Source organism: Schistocerca americana, chromosome 3, assembly GCF_021461395.2.
Source record: "Schistocerca americana isolate TAMUIC-IGC-003095 chromosome 3, iqSchAmer2.1, whole genome shotgun sequence".
Taxonomy (NCBI): domain Eukaryota; kingdom Metazoa; phylum Arthropoda; class Insecta; order Orthoptera; family Acrididae; genus Schistocerca; species Schistocerca americana.
The window spans coordinates 637738015-637756969 of NC_060121.1; positions in this window are offsets into that span (position 1 = coordinate 637738015).

Sequence of the window (18955 nt, forward strand, 5' to 3'; positions counted from 1 at the left end):
TGGCTATCGACAGAAAAAGAAAGTTCCTATGAAAAAAACAGTTACTCGAGTAAGGCTGGATGAGCACCATCGGAGACTACGTAACCGTCTGGGATGCCGATGGCGTGAAGACTCCCAGGGATCGACCTGTCGGCGATCGGCGGACTGTGAGCAGCGTCTCGTCGGCTGCTACCAGGAGCAGGTAACTCTAACACCTCCCGTGCTTTTTTTTTTTTTTAGTGGTAGGTTAAGGTACAGCGTCACCAGCGGACCTCGACCTTACTGTCTTGATGGAACTGTAAAATTGTTCTATCTGACAATGGCGTTGGCAGTTGATGTCCCATGCCACCCTCCCGTGTCTCGGCGCGGTCCTGTATAGTATGTCCGCTCCACAATACATTGCTGACTATTGCCCGTCACTTGGTGTGCGGAAGAAAGTAGAAAAATAGATACTGCGACCTCTGGTGACGCAAGTGATGTCGCCTAGTGGCCGCCGATGAGAATTTACGTACACCGGGGCACCGGTAAAGCTCGCCCCTACTCAGTCCGGCGCCCGCTTTACATGTCAATGTCGCGGGTGGCCTGTGTTGCAGGCGCTCGGCGTAGACACATTATTGCCTTTCTTCTGGAGAATTTTTCGTTCTTTTAACGTACTGATAAACAGTTTTTATTATTGTATTTAATCTGTTTGCTATTAATCAGTTTGGTACAGTTCTGTGATTGTAAATTATTCTGTTTCTTAATAGCCAATACCACTGGAGGCGTTTTTCCAATAGACGTTTAATGAATCTAGCTTAGTGTGTTCTGTTAAAATAAAAAGAAAGTTCAGGACACGAATGATGGTCACTCTCACTTTGACCCTGTCCTTCCTACCACCGACAGCCTGTCGTGGGTGTTGTGCCACAGCTCTTGATGGAGAGAGTTGTGACAGGGATGGAAACTATGTCGATGGAGAATGCGTACATGAGTGTAAAACATAAAATCACAATTTAAAACATAAGACAAATATAAATAAAATACATAATTAGAGTAGTAATGAATGTTTAGATATTTTAATTAGCTATGTTGAAAATACTTCGTCACCACATTTTGTACAGCTTATTTTCCAAAAATTGTATTTGAGAAAGAATCTTTATTACACAGGAATGTATGTGGCTCGAAAGCTTCTTTAATTAATTGTTGTAACAAAAGTTTTCATTTTCCAAAATTAATTATTGGTGGTGGGGTATTTTGCAAAATTCGGAATTATTACAGAAGTTGATATTGCAGTTTTGAAGAACATTAATTACATATCAACTTTTATATGAAAAACATTTATTATATCTATATCGCCGTTTCTAAAATTCCAAATTTCATTTCGGAGTGTGTTTTAACCCTTAAAAGTGAAATTGGGACAAACAAACAAACAAAAAAATACGTATTGAATTATTTTGCCCCTTCTACACACCTGCCAAGTTTCATCACGAATATTTATTTCAAAGTACACCTTTCTGCCAATCCAGGCTGTATCACTGTCTATTGCGCATGCTGGAATTCACGGGAGCTTAGAACTTGTGACTCTTTCCGCTAGCCGATAATGCATCAACTAATTTACGTTAGTCCCACCTGTTCTATCGCCAGATAGCTGTCACGCTAGAGGTGTACCGTTCATGTCGGATCGACGTCTAATACCCACTTTAGTCATTAGCTCATAATCCCTCGGCTGATCAATGAATGTCTGACTTGAGCTCTACAAATAGCTCTCTGGAATAAATGGCAATATATAACAGTCGATTTGTCTACTACCAAAGTAAAATCTTCGTGTCTGGCTTCGTTTGGAAACATTTATCGGAAGTTTAGGTTAAAAAAAATGTTCAAATATGTGTGTGTGAAAACTTATGGGACTTAACTGCTAAGGTCATCAGTCCCTAAGCTTACACACTACTTACCTAAATTATCCTAAGGACAAACACACACACCCATGCCCGAGGGAGGACTTGAACCTCCGCCGGGAGCAGCCGCACAGTCCATGACTGCAGCGCCTAAGACCGCTCGGCTAATCCCGCGCTTTTAGGTTCATATATGCAACTTTTTTTTTTTTTTTTTTTTTTTTTTTTTTTTTTTTTTTTTTTTTTTTTTTTAGCAAACGCGCTGTAAAACGCTTCTTAGTTACAGTAGCTTCGGAAGATGTATCAGTTATTGATTAATGCCGGATGCTATTTGTGAGGCATAACTGCTTAATCTATCGCATCTGGCAGAACGACGGAATAATTATAACTCAAAAGCACAAAACTTTAAAGGATCCACATATTTGCGGCTTTCACTTATAATTCAGTCCAAATCATGATAAGATTCAAAGCTGAGTAAAGACTGGAAGCAAGTTTCAAACGTTAATTTAAAAACAAGCCTTTCGCAAAACACACAAACGAGGTATCTAATCGTTAGAATTTTTTAGAATATTGGTCACGAGTATGGGACTCCTATAAACTAACAGGAGATATTGAAAGTACGCAAAAAGGAGTATGACGAATGGTCATGGATTTTGAGCCACAGAAGGCTGTCTCTAGGACGCTGCAAAAGCTGAAGCGGCAAACACTTGAAAATAGACATCAACTAACCCCCGACAACAATAACTTCTTAGTTACAGAAATCAGTGACGAGTGAGGAATCTAGGAGTTTACCGTAACCCGCTACATATCGCTCCCTCAGGACCGGGAAGACAGATAGAGACATGGTACATGTACTGTTGTTATGAGTTACACGTTGTACCGACAGCTTTACTAACGAGGTTGAGAAAATAGAATAATTGTGTTCCAGATTCAACATTTTTTGTGAACAGTCAATATACCAGAGAGAGTTAAGCGCAACGAACTGCGCAACGAGTACCACATTCCGGTACAGTCCTCTGTGGATGGACGACAACACAGCAAGGCAGTCTATACACTATCCATTCACATTAATTTCACCACCACCCATGTTCGACGTGCAGTAATCACTCACAGACAGACAGGTGGAAGCACTAGGAGTGGTGGGTATGTTAAGCGTGTTGAAGGGGGGGGGGGGGGGGGGGGGGAAGGAGAGTAGCGGAGCGCTTTATCGGTCGTGCAAACGGCATGATCCTTGGCTTTTAGGCAAAGAGTGGAAGCATTTCCGAAACAGCTAAGCATGCGTGCACTGTGGTTAAAATATACCGTGCTTGGCGAAATGAAGCTTTTCAAAGTTGGCGTTGACAGGAGTGAAAGACGGCTGTGGAGATGCGTATGGGCTAACTGACGTGGAACTGTGCCTTGCCACCCAGGTGAACCAAAGTGTCTCCTTATCGACCGTTCAGCGATCGTTGCTGCTTGTGGGCCTCCGCTGCAGGCACCTGATTTATGCTCCCTAGCTGGCTCCTGTTCATCGACGACGAAGGTTGGAATTTGCACAGCAGTACCGTGTTTGGACGTTCACTGAATGACGACAGGTGGCCTTTTCAGATGAATCACATTTTATTCTCCATCGGACAGATGGCCGTTGGTTTGTATGGCGTGATGGATCTGAGAGCAAACACAAGCTTGCTTTATATTTTCGTCATTCTCATGGCACAGAGGATCAACACAATCTTGCATCTATGCTTGGAGACGATGTACACCCCTCAACGCAATTTATTTTTCTTCGACACTACATCATCCACCAGCCGGGCATTGAAACGTGCCACACAGCTGGCAGTGTACATGTGTGGTTCGAAGAGCAGCAGGATGAGTTTACTGTCCCCCCTCGGCCATCAAACTCTCCAATTCAAACCTAATCAAGAATATACGAAATCTCCTCGAAGGTGCTGGTGGCGCGATGGATGCTCAAACGAGAAACCTAACGGCACTGGAACCGGCACATCCCTGTCGGTACCCTGCAGAGCCTCACTGCCTCTTCCTGCGCATCTCAGAGCGATCCGCTCTGAAAAAGGTGGTTATTCAAGCTTTTGACAGGTGGTCACGCTAATGTGATCGGACGGTGTATACTTTTCGACTGTGGTTGCTGGCTGGCTAAGTCAAGAGGGATTTTTGCTAGGTGGGAAGACAGAAGGTACGGGAAGGGGGTGGAGGCAGCATTTCCGACTGAATTATCTTCAAGGACCTTACAACTATAACTGGAATTTCTAAGTAAAATACCACCTCTGTAATACAAAGTTGGCAGCATGTCGCTCACGGAATGAAATGTGGAACAAAAAGCCCTTCGACATTTTCTCTTAGCTCTGCCGTTACGAACGGGAATTGCAGCTGAAGCACCCTCTCCGTGTTCATAACCTTGCAAAAATTACGACTTAAGTTCACAGCACCTTGACATTCCCTCGTAGCAATAAACGTTTTATTTCCTTTCTCCAGTCAGGCGGGATAGAACGACAGACTTCTTTAATAAGACCGCAGGGAGGCATATCTTAAGAATGGAGATACCCTGCCAGAAACTCACAAATGACTAAGCAAGGGATATAAATGAATGACAGTATAGACAGAACGTGTACTCTCATAATCCACAGTGCCCTATCTTTATGTATCGTTACACGTACGGAAAGCTGTCTAAAGCCAGAAATAAGTTAAGTTGAAATTTTTGCAAAGGCCCTAATCGTGTTTAGGAATGATAGATTAAATACAGTTTATGGTGGGGTGTTTATTGTATCAGAAGTACGAGTAATTTACCTTTTAGTGAAATCGAAGTAGATAGTTCCTGTGAGTTGGTGAGGGCAGTAGTTATACTTGACTAGTGAAATAAATTAATAATCAGTTCCTTTTATCGACTGAGATGATACATTTGCTGAACATTCAAATAAAACTTGAGTCTCTTTTTCAATCAAGTACCCCTGATCCAATTATAGTTTGTGCTGGCTTAAAAATATCCTTGATATGTTGGCAAAAATACAACTTGAAAGTCTGTGGTACTCATGAAACGTCGTCCGAAGACGTACTGAATGGTTTCACAGAAATTTACTTTGAACAGTCAGTTCAAGAGGCCACTTGAAGCGTAAATGGTTATGAAAACATACTAGAACTCTTAGCAACAAATAATCCTCAGAAAATAGGAAGCATATCGCTATATCATACTCGGCAAGGCACCAAAGGTGTGGTAAGCCCACCATCTCTGTTCACTCGCGAATAGCGCGTGGGAGGCATTGTCGGTAAGCCTCTGTATTACCTCTAATTTCTCGAATTTTCTCCTCAAGGACTTTACGTGAGACATATGGGGGGGGGGGGGCGGACTAAGATGGTTGTCCTGCTCTTCCCTGAAAGTGCTCTCTCGAAATTTCAGTAGTAAATCTCTCCGTGATCCATCATGACGGACATAGGGATTAGTGAGCAAAGATTATTGTAGCGAGACTGAATACCGTACAGTCAAACCTACAAAGAAAAAAATCAACATGCATCTAGGAAAATAAAGAAATAAACAGAAAACAGATACAAATTCGCTTGACCCCTTCCTAAGAGACAGACCTCACTCATTATCTGGCTATGTAAGCGTAACCGGATGTGGCTAAAATTCATGGAAATAGTATTAACGGAAGTTGAGAGATACATGCCAAATAAATTAATAAGAGAGAGTACTGATACACTATGGTAAACAAAACTGGTCAGAACACTGCCGCAGAAATAACGAAAAAAGCATGTTAAAATAATCGAAAGCAAAATTCCCAGGATTGGTGAATTTTTACAGAATTTTGAAATTTAGCGCTATCTGCAAAGTGAGATGCTAGTAAAAGTTTCCACAACGAACGCCCGTCTCGAAATCTGATAGAAAATACAAAGAGATTCTCGTCGTATGTAAACAACAATAGCGGCAAGGCGCTATCAATGCGTTCACTGTGCGATGACAATGGCTATGTTACTGATGAGAATGCCACTAAAGTAGAGTTACTAAACACGGGGCACCGTCCAGAACCAAGAAAAACTAATTACGTGAATAACCTAGAAACAGATATCCTCGGTGCAGCGAAGCAACTTAAATCACTTAAGAGTGGCAAGGCTTCCCGTCCAGATTGTAAACCAGTCAGGTTTCTTTCAGAGTATGCTGATACAATTGCTCCATACTTAGCAATCACGTGCAACCGCTCGCTAGCGGAAAGATCCGTATCCAAATATTGGAAAGTAGCACAAGTCCACCAATACCCAAGAAAGGAAATAGGAGTAATCTGCTGAATTACAGACCTGTATCAGTAACGTCGGTTTTCAGTAGGACCTTAAGATTTTTATTTCTTGGGCAGCGAAGAAGGTAACAGAGCTGACAGGTGGCTCAGATGTTCTTCAAATGTGCTGTAAAAGACGACAACGTAATTCAAGTAGCACAGGTACGTCGTTGAAGAAGGTCCATCATACGTTCGGAGGCAGGAGCGTTCCATAGCCTAACTCTGAAATCATAGAGAAGTTTTGCAGTCTTTTTGTGGTCGATTTGCCAGTAACCTCTGTCCATGTCCATAGTTGAGAAATACTTTGCTCTTTTCAAGCAGCACACATTACCATCAATGCGCTGCAGCGGATATACATCTTTCTTCATGATTTTGCTCAGTCGTTGGTAGTCGCCGCAGGAACGCCATGTGCCATCTTTCCTATGCACAAGGACTACAGGATGGGACCAAAGACTCTTTGAAGCCTCAATGAGTCGTCCTGCAGCATATTCTCTCCTCCTCTGATTATACGCTGTTCAGCTGGCGACACACTATATGAGCAGCGGCCAACTGTTGGAGGGTCACGGATGTTGATACGGTGTTTTCTATCAGGGGCCTAATTGTCTGCCTTTTCCCCACTACAGATCCGAAATCATCGGGCAACTGATGCAGAATCGCTATTAGTCGGCGATTTTATCCCGTGGTCAGGCCTCATCCTACTGATAGTACCTTCCTCCCCTGTACTGTCTGTGGTAGTAATGGAGCACAATTCTTCATCGATGACATTAAGCTGTCCTTCTTGGACTGGTTCGGCAGTCCCTGCACACATACCTTTAGGGATGAGTTATGGCTGCTTATGAGAAACTGTGATCCAAAGATCTCCTTGGGCACCCAAAATGGTTATGATAGTCGCTGGCATACAGATTTATTTTGTGAGCCTGAATAGTTTCTTGCAATCGACGAAAGATTTACTGCTTAACTGTGTATGTCGATTGACAACTGGATCTCGTCTCGTTGATGCTGGTGGGGTAGCAACGTCTTCAACGTCAAATCGTCTTCCACAACAATCTTTGTTGTGTGTGCTTATTGCAATAGCTTCGACAATCTGTAGTTCTGATCTTCCTTAGTCAATGCCTGTGAGGGCTGCAAGAAGCCACACGCAAGAATATCGCGACTGTATTCTGTTAAAACGACAAATTAGAAGGGCTGTGTTCTGTCGCTGGTAGTTATTCATGTAATATTGCTGGACATATTTACCATTATCGAACTTCAGCGCAATCGCATTCATATCATAGAAGCTACCACAAGACTTGTGACCTGTAGTTGGAACAGTGTCACGATGATCTTTCCATTGGCAAAAGATTCCAGATTAATCCCCCTTTTGGATCTCCGAAAGGGACTGCCAAGAAATGGTGACCATGAGAAAAAATTGAAACGACGAAGGGGTAACATTATAAAATTTGAAGACTACAATGTCAGAATTCTGAATGTGACAGGGATGCTAGAAAATCTGAAGAGTGAAATGCAAAGACTAGACATGACGGTTATTGGCGAAATGAAATGGTGCGAAAATAAGGATATCTGATCAGATTAGTAATATGAACAGCACCGGAAAAGGTTGTAACGGAAGTAGCGTGCGTCACGAAAAGAAAGGTAGGGCAGAGCGTGAGTCACGATGAACAGTCCAGTGAGATGAGACCTTAACTTTTCCCGGCGAATTGAATCTTCAAATAGCTTACGGGCTTGCTGCCGGGTGACGTCGTCGACCACCGCCGATATTTCGACAGGAGCACACTCTGCCATTCTCAAGGCACACAGCTGTGCCTTGAGAATGGCAGAGTGTGCTCCTGTCGAAATATAGGTGGTGGTCGACGACGTCACCCGGCAGCAAACCCGCAAGCTATTTGAACAAGTCCAGTGAGATGTTTGTTCTCATTTGAATCGACAGCACACCAACGACGAGAACAACAACATTTGTCTCTCGCAAAATTTCGTCCGCCGAATACATCCAGCAGAAAAATGACGTTGAAGAGTGGCAATCTGGCAACACTGTAACCACATGTATGGTAAGTCTATCTATCGGCATATATTAGTTGTGCTGTACAGTTGGTGCACTGGACAGAGTTTTGTGTTAGCATGCAGGAGGCCGAGGATTCGATCCTGCCATGGGGAGCATTTTTTGTATTTGCTAAATTCATTCTGACATTTCCTGCTTTAATATACATCGTTTCTCAGGTCACATGTATCCTAAATTAACGACATTTTTTACCGCTAAACATAACAAATGCGTGCCGGCCGGTGTGGCCGAGCGGTTCTAGGCGGTTCGGTCTGGAACCGCGCGACTGCTACAGTCGCAGGTTCGAATCCTGTCTCGGGCATGGATGTGTGTGATGCCCTTAGGTTAGTTAGGTTTAAGTAGTTCTATGTTCTAGGAGACTGATGACCTCAGATTTTAAGTCCCATAGTGCTCAGAGCCATTTGAACCAATAGACAATTGAAACAAATAACATGTCATACGACAGAATAACTACAAAATCAATATCAGTTTCGAGATGTTAAATATGATAGCACAATACAGTAACACAACATCTACTTGTCATTTACACTACATGTAATATGAGCGCTCAGATCTCGAACATAAGCAACCAGTGACAATAATAATGTCCATATTAATGACCGAATGACATTCACAACAGAATACGTTGTCCTTAGAACAACAGATGCTCAAAGCGACCTCCTTGCACATCCAAACATCGTGCAACCCGCTGGATCGTGCAGCTGTGGACCCTTTGCAGCAAAGCTGCGTGTACAGTAACAAGAGCAGCATGAACACGCCCTACCAATTCTTCCACATTCGTAGGCGGAGTAGAGTACACTTGCTCGTTTCTTCCCCAAAGGAAGAAACGCAGGGGATTTAGGACACGTGAACGTTATAGTCATTCAACGGGGCCTCCACGTCTGTGCCATTTCCCTGGAAACGTTCTGTCCAAATACTGTCGCACGTTAATTCCAGAGTGTGGAGGTGCACCATCATGATGGAACCATATCCTCTGCCGAACATCTTCCAGTACATCAGACAGATAGTTTGAGGCGAATGGATGATACCCTTGCGCAGTCAACCAGTCAGGCCACATGTAGGGGCCCAAACACCTATCGCCCAATATTTCGGCCCAGATGTTGATACCAAATCGAACTTGAGGTCCACGGTCGCGGGTGACATGCAGGTTAACCTCACACCAGTGGTGGGCATTGAGCATATTGAAGACACCCTCATGAGTGAATGCTGCTACATCCGATCACATTACGCTGTTCACAAAGTCGTTGGCTTCCTGTTCTTCCTGTTGTTGTTGGAACCATTCACAGAATTGCATCCGCTGATGGCGATTTGCAGGATGCAGGTGTTAAAAAAAAAATGGCTCTGAGCACTATGGGACTCAACATCTGAGGTCATCAGTCCCCTAGACCTTAGAACTACTTAAACCTAACTAACCTAAGGACATCACACACATCCATGCCCGAGGCAGGATTCGAACCTGCGGCCGTAGCGACCGCGTGGTTCCAGACTGAAGCGCCTAGAACCGCTCGGCCACACCGGCCGACGATGCAGGTGTTGCGTGAAAGCATAATGATAGGGGTGCAGCGCATGCTCGTGCAGCACTTTAACGACCGTGCATTGTGAGACACGCAGCTGCTTTGCTGTGCTACGTGTACTTCGCTGTGGTTCTTGGTGTATGACCTCCAGAATAGCTTCCTCTGTAGGTGGGGTATGGCGAGTCCGTGGATGACCTCTGTCACACGATGTGGAAGAAGAGAACTTGACACCCGAAGGCGCAGCTCCAGACGACGAAACACATTTTTATCTGGATGGCGTCGACGAGGATATCTAGCAGCAGATTCACGAGTGGCAACACCAGCCCGGTTATCAAATGCACCAAGGACCAGAAGCGTATTCACATATTCATCTTTTGTGTTTGCCATACGTCTGCCACACTGGTTTAGAGGTTTCCAATCTGTCATGGGCGCGTTACTTCGCTCGCAACTAGTCCCTGTCTGGTGGACAGTGCATACAGTATAAATACGCCGTCAATCCTGGGCGTTGTTGGTCCAGCTAACGGCATTACCCCTCTGACAGATATTGTTCTGTATGATTAATCCCGACACTGCTAATTGTGAAATGTTCAGTTTCGAATTACACTGTTTCCCTAATGGTAATAGACGTGATGTTTCCTCAATCCCATCGATAGAATAATAATAATGCATTGAGGAACATATTAAACAGCATGCGGTTACCAGACTCAATGTTGAAAGGCTTAATTAGTGGGACCATAGTGATAACACGTACAAATAGTAACCGAGTTTGGATATTATTCGCAAAGCACGTTGCTGGTCCTACTGGTAACGTAAGGCCTTAACGAAATGTAATGTACCTGAACGAGGCAAGAATAATAGTTGGTACTAATCTATGGGACCACTGGAGGAGGGCACAAAGAAAACAGGTTTCGCATCTAGTAGATGAAGTCGTGTAAATAAGTTCACGCCCACGACATGGAAAGAGTTTCTTTCAAAGTTGACCAATCTTCCATTTCTACGATTGTAGCATGTAAGCGGAAATGTTTTCTAGAGGACCAGCTGCAATCGCTGTTGACGATTAAGATGCCAGATACCATACTACCTGGACTACATTTACCAAATAAAAAACATATGCCTCGACCCAGGATCGAACCATCGACATCCTACATGCTAACCCAAAACTCTATACACTGCACCAACTGTAATGCACAACTAAATTGTGCCGTCAGAGGTACATAGCATACATGTGGTTACAGTGTTGCCAGATTGCCACTCTTTAACGTTCTTCTTCTGCCGGATGTACCCACCAGACGAAATTATGTGAGAGACATTTTTTTATCGCTGGCATGTGAGGAGTCACCCTATAATATACACTCCTGAAATTGAAATAAGAACACCGTGAATTCATTGTCCCAGGAAGGGGAAACTTTATTGACACATTGAGGGTAGTTGACTTACACCTTCTAGAGCACGTTGGGTGGCACGGGATACATGCGGACGTGCATTGTCCTGTTGGAACAGCAAGTTCCCTTGCCGGCCTAGGAATGGTAGAACGATGGGTTCGATGACGGTTTGGATGTACCGTGCACTATTCAGTGTCCCCTCGACGATCACCAGTGGTGTACGGCCAGTGTAGGAGATCGCTCCCCACACCATGATGCCGGGTGTTGGCCCTGTGTGCCTCGGTCGTATGCAGTCCTGATTGTGGCGCTCACCTGCACGGCGCCAAACACGCATACGACCATCATTGGCACCAAGGCAGAAGCGACTCTCATCGCTGAAGACGACACGTCTCCATTCGTCCCTCCATTCACGCCTGTCGCGACACCACTGGAGGCGGGCTGCACGATGTTGGGGCGTGAGCGGAAGACGGCCTAACGGTGTGCGGGACCGTAGCCCAGCTTCATGGAGACGGTTGCGAATGGTCCTCGCCGATACCCCAGGAGCAACAGTGTCCCTAATTTGCTGGGAAGTGGCGGTGCGGTCCCCTACGGCACTGCGTAGGATCCTACGGTCTTGGCGTGCATCCGTGCGTCGCTGCGGTCCGGTCCCAGGTCGACGGGCACGTGCACCTTCCGCCGACCACTGGCGACAACATCGATGTACTGTGGAGACCTCACGCCCCACGTGTTGAGCAATTCGGCGGTACGTCCACCCGGCCTCCCGCATGCCCACTATATGCCCTCGCTCAAAGTCCGTCAACTGCACATACGGTTCACGTCCACGCTGTCGCGGCATGCTACCAGTGTTAAAGACTGCGATGGAGCTCCGTATGCCACGGCAAACTGGCTGACACTGACGGCGGCGGTGCACAAATGCTGCGCAGCTAGCGCCATTCGACGGCCAACACCGCGGTTCCTGGTGTGTCCGCTGTGCCGTGCGTATGATCATTGCTTGTACAGCCCTCTCGCAGTGTCCGGAGCAAGTATGGTGGGTCTGACACATCGGTGTCAATGTGTTCTTTTTTCCATTTCCAGGAGTGTATATATCTCAACGTCACGAGCAGAAGTTGAAGATGAAGAGAAAATATGTGAAAATATTGAAGCCGGCCGCGGTGGTCTAGCGGTTCTAGGCGCGCAGTCCGGAACCGCGCGACTGCTACGGTCGCAGGTTCGAATCCTGCCTCGGGCATGGCTGTGTGTGATGTCCTTAGGTTAGTTAGGTTTAAGTAGTTCTAGGGGACTGATGACCACAGTAGTTAAGTCCCATAGTGCTCAGAGCCATTTGAACCATTTTGAAAATATTGACCTTGTAATTCAGTACGTAAAAAGAAGTGAAAATATAATAACCACGGATGGCTGGAAAACTGTAGCATGGGAAGGAATAAATAAACGAGTTGTGGGAGAATATGGTCTTTCGGTAGTATGAATGAAGGAGGAGAAAGACTGAGTTCTCCATTAAATTTCAGCTAGTAATAGCGAATAGACTGCTCAGAAGCTACAACAGGAAGAGGTGGACTTGGAAAACGCCTGCAGACATGAGAAAATTCCTGTTGGATTACATCATGGTCAGGCACAGATTCAGAAACCAAATATACGATTGTGAGACGTATACAGGAGCAGATGTAGACTCAGATCACAATTTAGTAATGATGATATGCAGACTCAAGCTTAAGACTATCGTTCGGAATAACCATTGTGGAAAGATGAGATGGGTTTGAAATTCTCTTATGCTATACTACAGTAGTCAGTTCAGTTCAAGAGGAATGGAAATTTGAATAAAGGGCAATCACAGAAGCTGGATAGACCAACGTATGTGCAAGGAAGGTAACTGACAAGGAACCTTGGGTAACAGAAGAAATCAATTGCTCGACGAGCGAAGGAATACGACATGTTCAGGAAAAGCCACTTAAGGAATGATATAATTAGAAAATTGAAGGTGAAATGGTCCAGGAAAAACGGGAGGAAATCGTAAAAGGAAGGTCTACAGATGGTCTGGTTCTGTATTTAGAAATGTCAAAACAATATCAGGTAAAACTAAAAATAAGTGCGCCAACATTAAGAGCGCAGTGGCAATTCCACTGTTAAACGCAAAGGAGAGAGCGGGCAGGTAGAACGAGCACACTGACAGAGACAGATTTAGTTTTTCGCTCCTACTGTTTGATCTATACATCCACACCTGAATAAATGATTCAGGAGTGGAATAAAATTTCAGAGCGAAAGAATATCTGTGAACAGATTTGTTGATGACATTTCCGTGCTCGGTGAAAGAGAGGAACAATTGCAGGAGATGCCTGAATGGAAAGAACAATCTAATCAGGAAAGGATGTGGACTGAGAGTAAACCGAAGAAAGCTGGAAGTGATGGGTAACTGGTATAGCATGAATGTACCTGAGTGCAAAGAAAGGTGACTTGCTTGCAGGCAAGCCCTTATCAGAGGAGTTAAAAGAAAAAGAAAAGAAACATATTTAATAAGTCATTTACTCTTTCCTATGTAGAACTTGGGGTTTAATGGCAGTTAATTAACCAAAATAATAATAATCTATGAAAGGACCGTAGAGTTGGTGTAATGGTAACTTTTATATGTGACTTGTCTGAGTAAGTAGAGTGGAACTTTGTGTCCGCGACCATCATCTGGAGAGATAATTAGGAACCAACGAACGCAGTTTTATACATAAGGGAATCTACATATGTCGTCAATATGATGGGCAAAGATTTACTTTCTATAACCGTGGTAAAACGTCAACTAAATTCAATTATTAACTAAATAAACTATGAACACCACTAAATATAGGATGAATGAACCGTTATTTTCACGTTAGTGGACTTAGTAAACTAAACTGCATCGTATTTAGAATACAGTTGAATTTGAAAGGAGCTGAAAATCAGTGGCATCACATGTATACGAGAAGATAAGATTGAAAATATTACTTTAAGAGTTGTGAGTAATAAAAAAATTATTAGTAAAACTGCTATTTATTTGTGTGTGATAGAAAAGATTACTGCAATTTATTTATATTACAAGTGAGAAAGCATGCGAAGAAAAGGCTGACGTAAGAACATTGATTTATGTGGCTCATGATGATAAGGTATTTATGTATTTCTATGAGAATTTGGAAGGTGGATTGCAATTCCCTTATAAAAGGCAGAAATGTGAAGAGAATATTACACACATCAAAAAAAGTTTTGCATCAGCCCGGTTCCCAGAACTCCTGCAGAGAGACATTGATTTTGGATATTGTACCACAGACACAGTCCCTTTGACTGTTCAGAGATGTCACTAAACCCGCCCAAAGATGTAAACAACCATGCATGAGCAGCGCCTGTTAGACGGAGGGGGTCCGACAGCCGATCAGTTCCAGTCATTCCAACAGAAAGGAGGTACACGGCTCGTGTTTCCTGTAGTTCAACCACACCTAGACAGTCAATACCGCGGTTCGATCGCGTCCGCATTGTTACTTCGAGTCAGGAAGGGCTCTCAACAAGGGAAGCACCCAGGCGTCTCGGATTGAACCAAAGCGATGTTGTTCGGACATGGAGGAGATACAAAGAGACAGGAACTGTTGATGACATGCCTCGCTCAAGCCGCCCAAGGGCTACTACTGCAGTGGATGACCGTTACCTACGGATTATGGCTCGGAGGAACCCTGACAGCAACGCCACCACATTGAATAATGTTCTTCGTGCTGCCACAGGATATCGTGTTACGACTTAAACTGTGCGCAATAGGCTGCATGATGTGCAAATTCACTCCCGACGTCCATGGCGAGGTCCATCTTTGCAACCACGACGCCATGCACCGCGGTACAGATGGGCCCAACAACATTCCGAATGGACCGTTCAGGATTGGCATCACGTTCTCTTCACCGATCAGTGTCGCATATGCCTTCAACCAGACAATCGTCGAAGACGTATTTGGAGGCAACCCGGTCAGACTGAACGTCTTAGACACACTGCCCAGCGAGTGCAGCAAGGTGGAGGTTCCCTGCCGTTGTGGGGTGGCATAATGTGGGGCCGACGTACGCCGCTGGTAGTCATGGAAGGCGCCGTAACGGCTGTACGATACGTGAATGCCATCCTCCGACCGATGGTGCAACCATATCGGTAGCATATTGGCGAGGCATTCGTCTTCGTGGACGACAATTCGCGCCCCAATCGTGCACATCTTGTGAATGACTTCCTTCAGGATAACGACATTGCTCGATCAGAGTGGCCAGCATGTTCTCCACACATGAACCTTATCGAACATGGCTGGGGTAGATTGAAAAGGACTGTTTATGGACGACGTGACCCACCAACCACTCTGAGGGATCTATGCCGAGTCACCGTTGAGCAGAAGGACAATCTGGACCTTGATTAACTTGTGGATGGTATGCCACTACGAATACAGCCATGCATTAATGCTACTGGGTATTAGAGGTACCGGTGTGTACAGCAATCTGGACCGCCACCTCTGAAGGTCTGGCTGTATGGTGGTACAAAATGCAATGTGTGGTTTTCATGAGCAATGAAAAGGGCGGAATTGATGTTTATGTTGATCTCTATTCCAGTTTTCTGTACAGGTTCCGGAATTCTCAGATCCGAGGTGACGCAAAACTTTTATTGATGTGTGTATGCTTCAGTACTAGCTGACAAACCCAGCACTGGCCAGGTATTCATTTTACTAATTTGCTATCAGAAATGGGAAAAAATGAACTATGTTTGCAGTGTAAAATTGAAGAGCCTTCATTCCGTGTATTAGTGAAAAACACCTTTGAAGTTATAAAGCAGTCGTAAAAGGAAATATGCATAAAGTACCCAATGTATAAGAAGATCATTTTCGCGTGTCCGCGATTTTGCAAACGTCTTTATGGCAACTGTATAGTTCTGTAGTCGGCTATTGGTTTCACTTACAACAGTTTGTGCTTCACAGTTGAAAGCTGTCAAAAGCACTTGCAGGTGTCAGTGATTTCCGTAAGTTGAAATTGGATATTTGTGGTAAGTTCTAACGGGACAAAACTGCTGAGGTCATCGGTCCATAGGCGTACACACTATTCAATCTAAGTGAAACTAACTTACGCTAGGGACAACACACACACCCATGCCCAAGGGAGGCCTCGAATTTCCGATGGTGGGGGGACGGGGGGGGGGGGGGGGGGACTGCGCGAACCGTGCAAGGCGCCCAAGACCGCTCGGCTACCCCGCGCGGCTTTCCGTAAGTTGATTCGACTGCAGGAGTGGCTTCTGCAGAAAAAAATAAACGTATTAAGACTTCATGCATGAAGCGGCATTTTTTTACGCATCTCAGCGTTTATGACGTCATATCTCCTAAACTATGTGTCGTACAATGACGAATTTGTGCAGCTACCTTCAGCGAAATATGTGGATACGGTCTGGGGATTTTTTTTGTGACTAGCGTTTTTAGCACAGAAGTAATAAATTTAAAGGTTATGTATGATACGACAGTATTTGACATGACTTCATATAGCGTTAACTATGATAAGTGGGTGATTCTTGTTCAGACAGCAATTGTTACCTGACAGTAAGGGGTACGTGTACCAAGAAGCGTTGGAATCGGTCCATTGGGTTAGGAAGAGATACATAAATATACACACACACAAATTTATACATCCGTTTTTATAATATGTGTGGATTATGACACAATGTAAATTACGAGAACAAAGTAGTTACGAGAACAAACAGATAGCCACTGATTACGGAATCGAAGTACCCACACATAACGTGGAGAAACAGTTGGAAGTTTACAACAAGTAACAACATAAAGTGATAGCATTCAGTGTTATCATGCACGTTACCACTACTATGGCTCTACAGACTTACTGTTAAAAATGACTGAAAAATTTTGTGACTGGCGATTTTAATTGACACGGCTGTTAGTGAGGTTAATCCGACACAGCAGTGTAGACGAATTTGTTTCGTTTTACATGAAAACTTAATGAACTTGACCCTACACATTAAAGAGAAAAAAACACACGTGCAAGATATCAAGCCTAATAAACTAAGCCGCGCGAACATTTGATCAATAATTGTGACAGTACGCAGTTGTGACTTGAATGCAGAGCTTTTTAACTTAGCACACACTGGGCGTTTGTCACTTAGTGCAGTCGCTTAGTGCGAGTGCCAAGTACTGCTCAGCGGAGTGAGAAAGAGTTTCGTGTTCGTGATGTCGGTGAACCCACATGCGATAGGGCGGTCCCTGCAGAAGCGGTGTGGAATGACGGTCAAATTACAGCTTTAAATTTCAAAGAACGAGAGTTGTGACTGGGAAGCATCATTATATGCAGCAATTCGACAAACATTTATATAACTCAAAGGGAAGCATATGGGGGCTTTCTTTGTGCTATTCCTAGTACCTTTCTGTTTCATTATACCAAACGTAGACAATTTCATGAATGAAGTCGTGCTATACATATATTGAGGAAAATAGTGGACTGACGTTCGACGCTTCTTTACGTGAGGATGACAATGACAATAATGAGATTGTTTTTTCACCACAGTCACATTCGTCAAACAACTTCGTTAGTACAACGGGGCAGGCGTGTAAAAGTGAATCTATGATGAAGCCTGCTGGTAAGGTGTAACATCTGCGGATGTCACTTTGCCTCTGTCCAGATGCGAGGAGTATATAAAACAAACTGTCGCCTACTGGAAAAATGTACAGGAGGAAATGTCACGTACTCATAAAAAAGTATTGACACCATCATGTCAGGCAAAACATAAAATCATTACCATCAGGTGATCAAACCGTGAACTCCACTGAAAATAAAAGTCTACCATGTCAGTGTGTGGGTGTTATGTTGACGAGTTGCGCAACGGACTGATCTGACAAGTACCCTTTGGCACCTGCAAGAAGCAATTTCCACCCCACACTACTACAGAAGTCAGACAGACGCTCCTAACGCACCAAAAAGAAATGCCTGAAAACTTTCAGCAATAAATATTTTCTGGAGTCGTCCGCTCTAAGGAAAAGACACAAAAATATAATTTCTTACGTAACTAGTTAATGTAAGAAAAACATCAAACGAACAGAAAATACTATTTATTGCAAAATTTAAGAAAAACCAAATGAAACATTTATTTATAAACTGATACACAAATTTCTGGGTTCTTTTCGGAATAGGAGGTTACCTCTTATGGATAGGAGTCCTATTCATGACATTTATATACAAAGTGTGGGAAAGCTCTTTTATCCCTTTTGTTTAAGAATGTTATTTACTCGGCAGAATGGCTGAGAGCCGCGCCTACTCAACTTGAATAATTATCCAGTTGAATTTTTCTAAGTATGGTCGAGACTGTCGCGTGAGAAACGTAATGGAGTGACGTGAATGAAGTATGTTATTTCTAATGGAGGAAAGATGGAGCTCGCCTACGCTGTAGCGCACAATACCGTGAGCTGCGACGACTGCTGCCTGCGTCATTCGCCGCTGAAAAATAACAAAACCATCTCTTTCTATTTGGATTGTCCTTCGCCAATCTAACTCTCACTGCGCCTTGATGAAGTCATGGACTCCTATCTGTCCCTAGTCTAACTATTGGCATTCTACGCAGGTCAGATAACCAGTCCACCGCTATGTCACTCAATGTTCCCTTGCAGGCGCTAACTAATACTTTGTATTCACACCGCACATTAAGTGTCACGGCCAACACAGTGAACAAACGCTTAATCGTGAGCGACTCAATATAGAGTATCACTCCGATTCGCTAGCAACAGAGGTGCTCTCTCAGTGCAGTACTGAGTAGAGACTTCGTTCCTCGCTCTCTGCGTACATGCATGAGCGCACTCACTAAAGCTATGTGTTCCTGCTACAAGAGCATCACTGAAACGACTTCCCTCCACGCAAAAAGTGAAAAGGTATAT